Raw genomic sequence first — 6,360 nt, forward strand, 5'->3', positions numbered from 1 at the left:
ACTGTGCATACTAGTTTCTGCCCTTTATTTATATCTCTTGGCTACCTATGGATCTGAGCACAGCTTTGAACTAGGTACTTTTTGCGATATTCAGGCTGCACATAACTCAGTGTGAAACTACAATAGAAAATGGTGATTTAAACTGAGCTGATTTCACTCACATGGATTCTTACACTCACACGTTCATGTCTCCAAGTAGTCTGGCCTAGGTCACTTCAGTGGCAAGGAGGACAAGGGGCACTGCCTACTGAGTATTCGTCACATCACTTTTCTTAGATTGCCAACCATGTGCTGTTTTTTTGCTATGTCTTTTGTACCTTTTAGGACTTGACAAGAATGGTGGTACTTTGTTTTTCCCACCCTTAACACCTCTGTAAGTTGTCAGGTAACACAGCTGATTTCCTCACTGTTCTCTTGACTCCCTTTCTGCATGTAGCCTGTCCTTTATTTTAGTTTGTTCTTAGCCTGTCTTACAACTGGCGAAGTGGATTATATGAATTTCCCTACTCCTACACATCAGATCAATAGCCATTTTCAAAGACAGCAAACCAACAATGAACAAATGGTCTACTATAAACTAATAAATCTTATGAGGCTTTGAGGCTTTGCCCTTTAGTCCATTTACCCTTTCTGAAATGAGCATTTGTGTTATTAGTTATTAGTTACAGTACACGTATTATTCCAGAGTCTAAAAATCTTTACAGTCTGTGATTTAAGGGAAATAATGTTTGATGGTTTGTTTTTGTTTTTTTGTTTTTTGTTTTTTGTTTTTTTTTTCAAAAAACAACTATTTTTCAAGCAGTGACATGTCTGAGATAATTATGCCACCTATTTCATAAGCCCAAAAGTGGAGGGTTCAAACGAACTCTTACTGAATTTCAGTGGGCTGAAATGAAGAGAGGAGAGGAGAGGAGAGGAGAGGAGAGGAGAGGAGAGGAGAGGAGAGGAGAGGAGAGGAGAGGAGAGGAGAGGAGAGGAGAGGAGAGGAGAGGAGAGGAGAGGAGAGGAGAGGAGAGGAGAGGAGAGGAGAGGAGAGGAGAGGAGAGGAGAGGAGAGGAGAGGAGAGGAGAGGAGAGGAGAGGAGAGGAGAGGAGAGGAGAGGAGAGGAGAGGAGAGGAGAGACCATACTCAACTGTAGCAGTCAACTACAGAAAATGAGTTTATGAACAGGCTTATAGACATAAGCTTATGGATGTTCTCAGTGTTTATAGCAAGTAGCAAAGTGTTTACATAACATAGAAGATTCATGTTAGACATTAAGGAGAAATAAAAAAAGTCACAACACAGTGAAACACTGAAATATTTTGCCAGGGGAGCCAATACATTTCCATCATTCAAAGCCCATCAGGTATGACACAGATGTATGACACACATCTTGAGGAAGAATGGTCTTGATGATTAGAGGTGGTCTGAATCCCCTCATGCCTTTTGCTGGCTCCTCCTTCTTTCTATTAAAATGCTAGAAAACTGGACTAGAGAGTGTTTTGTATAGGATCAGTCAAGGAGAAAAGGTGGCAATTCTCAGAAAGTAAGGGAAAAGGTCTGCTGAGTTATGGCATCCTTCATCATAAAAATCTATCGGGAGGCTCGTTGCAGCTGTGTATATCCCAGCAGAAACAAGAAAGATTGTTACAATGCAGAGAAACCTACCTTCACTCAGGGTAAGGGAGAAAAAGTCCAAGAAAGCCCAGAACCACTGTAAACTGCTGTCTCCACTGTAATGTGAAGTCCTAAGAAAACAGGACCCAACTGCCCAAACAGCCTCCAGGATACTAGTACCCAGGGACATGGTGTAGCTCTTGGTATAGCTATACAGCTTTCTTGATCATTCAGAAGATTAAAATCATAGTGTCCATTGTTTGTTTTTTTTGCTTCCATTATGTACCAAGAGCATGCCAACACATTCCCATGTGGGAGGTTACCCTTTGTAGAATACTAAGACCAAAATAGGGAATCTAAAACTTGAATCAGCAACAGGTACCAGACACAATCTCTTTGCAGTCTTTATTCCTTGTATAGGTGGGTATCTCTGGTTACGTGAAATGACAGCTGGCATTCATGTGGAAGGAAGGAGTTTCATTTTTCACTACTACCTCATGGTATACACAAAAACGTTGTTCTGGGATATGATGTGACTTGACATAAAGTGAGGCAACAGTAAAAAGAATTTTTAAAGGTTTCTTTCAGGTTGGGTGATTCTTGTCAATTTATGAAACCACCACAGAGCAAAATGTTTTATGAATAATTAGCAGGTTAATTACCCATAAGCAGTAAGTAATTTGTATTACCTATGTGGTTAGTTTGCCACATTGAAACCCATGCTGATCGCACGTCTGTGTTGCCTTACAAATTAAACAATTGGCTCTGCAAGGCACTGTCTGTCCTCAAATCCTACTGTTGCTCCAACAGTGCACAACATCTAATCCAAAAGATATTTCTAAGGGATGACAAATGTTTGATGAATAAATTAGGACAATGTACTTTAGAAAATAATTTAAAAAAAAAAAAAAAAAGCAAAGAGAGAAAAACAAACAAACAAACAAACAAAAAGCAATTGAGCCCCACCAGAGCAAAATTAATATCTGTTGTTATGCATGCCTGGAAGGGAATGGGTGCTCAGCCTTGTCCCTGCTGCCCTTGACCAGGCAGAGTACAGAGGACAAAGTGCCTCCTGGGATGCTAGATGTGGTAAGCTCAAGGCCCATTCTTATCATTCAGCTGCCTCCTATCTCAGCAGGCTATGCAGCCCACTCATGCCATACATGAGCCACTGCTATGTATATATTTCCTTCTAATTTAATAAAGCACTGAGGTGAGCTACAGGACAACCTATCTCTGGGCTTTGTCTCAACTGGAAATTAAAATGTGAAAAAGAAAGGCACTAACAATGACTCAGAAGTGTTTTCCATTTTTTATATCCAAAACCTATTAGTGAGTATCAGAATGCTGAGCAACCTAGGCTGCCAAGTCAGTCTGTACAAATGAGGCAGGAGGAAGAAAAAGTATCCTGAACTACAGTTCAAAGGAAAAATGGCTGGATGAACCTTTTATTATGACAGAACGTATATTGTTTTAAAATAAGCATCAAATAATGTCAGTTCCTATTCTCTGCAAACTGTGCACACATCTCTATTAGTAGAAAGCTTTGGTTGGTTTTCTTTCTCATATTTATATATATCAGTTAAAGGCTCGAAAGTGCTTGCTTTCACAAAGGCCCAGAGAACTGTTGGCAGGCAGAGCTATGACTCCAGTGCTATGGAGCCTACATGAAAATTACTATATGCTAGACACATGTAAAATAAAACTTGCAAGCCATAGTATCTTTTGAAAATAAACTCAGTCATTAGATTAGTGGTTGTGTAAGACAGTTCTCCAAACAGTGAGCAAACTAATATCCAACATGCCACAATTCTTTGATTCAGCATTTACTTAAAGATGTTTTGTCAAGCCCATTTCTGAAATGATTAGCTTCTGCAGGTGCAAACAAGACCTTTAAATGTTATTTGAACATAGATTTATGGGTGATTCATTTACCAGAAATTGTGTGATTTTTTCTAAGTTGCAAATTATCAATATGTTGAATAAATATGACTCCCTCTACTTAAAAGCTGTGCACAAAATGTTTTCACTGCTATCTGAAGCGTTTCTAAAAACTGCGATTTCGAACACCGGAATAACATTAGCACCACCTAGAGGCATACATTAAAACGACGCTTATCCAGAATGAAATTGAAAATGCCTGGTTCATATCTCTTTAGTTTCAGAAAGTTCCCTTTAGCCTATGGTTTTGAGGTTTATTTCGAATAGAAAGTTGCACTCCAATGTCTTCATTAAACATGAGATTTTTAATGCAAAATAAAAATGTTGTATTTGCTTATAAGCAGCCTCAAACAAAACCTAAGAAGAAAAAAACAATGGGGGGGGAGGGGGGGGGGCAGTGTCGAAAAAAAATTGTCCAAATTTTTGTTAAATTAAAATGGACAAAATTTCCTCTCCAGTGAAAGAACAGACCAACAGCACCATTTGCTGCTGCTTTACTATTTAAAAAGAATTAATGAATTTCTATTAAAACTGTTATCTTAGTATTCCTCAGTTGGAACACAGCTAAGCAGATCTCTCCGTGAAGTGAACTCTTTCTCTTGAGGACATTCCCACAAATAACCAGTATCAGGATCTCTCTGAGGCTTAGAAATACTTAGCCTGATTGTCTCTGCCTTTTTTTTTGCCCTAAATCATGCCAGTGACTCCCAGTCATCCTGTGTTTGTCTAGTATATTTAGGTCCTTTATTTCCTACAAATGACTTTCAATTTTCCAAAAATGTTTTGCAGTTGATGCGCAATACATAACCTTCTGTTTCATGCTATTGTATTTTTCCTCGTTTCTTTTCTCCATTGTCAAGCCTATCTAATCTTTCTAGCACAGTACTTCAACTCTTCACCCTCTTTAAAAAGTTTTGAAACTTATTTTGTCAAAAATGTCACTAACAGATGACTAACAGGTTTACATTTTCCTCTCCAAACAGTTTGCTACCTTTCTCAAAATGTACCCATTTGAAGATAAGACCTTAAATACTTGGCAGTTTCTAATTATACTTTATGCTAGCCAACTAAATTCTTAGTTACTATACATGTATTCAGCTTTTCTATAGTGTTGTAACTGTTTATTAAAAACTTTTTCACAAAATATATTATTCTTCTCAGCTCAGAGACTATTTCATGAAAAAAAAAATGTTAAATTTCATACTTCAGCTTTCACTAGGAACACTGGCTCACCACTACCAGTATAATTTGCTCTTCAGCCCATACTGGGAAATTAAATCCAGTCATCATGACAAACCACTTCACAGAATTTATCTTTCTAATATTAGGTAGTCAGATCACCCCTAACCAAACAAAATGAGACTCAAAGCTTTCCATAGGTACCTACCATGATATAATAAACCTTTGAGATTTTTCTACAAAGACATATTGAACCTACTCAGTTCTTTTAAGGTCTGTATCTTACTGCAATTATTTCTAGTCATAGAATCACAGAATATCCCGAGTTGTAAGGGACCCACAAGGATCATCGAGTCCAACCGCTGGCTCCACACAGGTCTACCCAAAAATTCATACCATAGGACTAAGAGCACAATCCAAACACTTCTTAAACTCTGACAGGTTTGGTGCCATGACTACTGGTGCCATGACTGGAGAGCCTGTTCCAGTGCACAACCAACCTCTTGGTAAAGAACCTCTTCCTGATATCCAGCCTGAACCTCCCCTGTTGCAGCTTGACACCATTCCCTTGGGTCCTATCACTGATCACTAAAGAGAATAGGTCAGTGCCTGCCCCTCCACTCCACCTCGTGAGGAACATGCAGACCGCAATGACTGTGATTCAGCCTCCTCTTCTCCAGGCTGCACATATCAAGTGACCTCAGCCACTCTTCATACATCTTCCCCTCTAGGCTCTTCACCGTCTTCGTCACCCCCCTCTCGACACTCTCCAACAGTTTCACGTCCTTTTTGTACTGTGGTGCCCAGAACTGCACACAGTACTTGAGGTGAGGCTGCACCAGTGGAGCGGGACAATCACTTCCCTTGACTGACTAGCAATGCCATCTTTTGCTTTAGGATCAAAACCCTTTTGGTATTTTTTTTCTAATCTCATCCAACATCCTCATATTAGATTAGGTATAAATTCCTTTTCTACACATACTCCAACAGCTATCAGTGTTGTTTTCTTTTTCCATGTTACCTTGCTCTTTCTAATAGATACTTACAAGCATATAGATAACTAGTGATAGGACTAGAGGGAATGGACTCAAGTTGTGCCAGGGGAGGTTTAGGTTAGAAATTAGGAGACATTTCTTCTCAGAAATAGTAGTCAGGCAATGGAACGGATTGCCCAGGGAAGTGGTGGCATCACTGTCCCTGGGGTTGTTCAAGGAAAGGTTGGACTTGATGCTTAGGGACATGGTCTAGTGGATGATATTAGTAGTAGGGTGATAGCTGAACCAGATGATCTTAAGGGCTCTTCCATCCTTAATGATTCTATGATTCTATGTAGCTTAAGTCTACCATGTATCTTTTTTGACACATGAATGCCTCACATAGTCACATAAGACAGGTATTACTCAAACCCCTCTGTTTCTGCCTACATGCATTAGTGTTTTTCTGAACTGGCTGAGGCAGGTAAACACATATTTGATAGCTAAGTATTTGTTGCAGGATCCTGGAAATACATATATATATATTACTTAAACAAATATGGGAATGTGATAGCTGAGTTCCTGATCCTGAGAAAACTAATTCATAGCAGAATGGAGGTCATCCAGTCGCACCTCTAACCTCTCCTTCACCATCACCATCATCACC

The sequence above is a fragment of the Aythya marila genome (assembly GCF_965140915.1).
Source record: "Aythya marila genome assembly, chromosome: 3".
NCBI lineage: Eukaryota > Metazoa > Chordata > Aves > Anseriformes > Anatidae > Aythya > Aythya marila.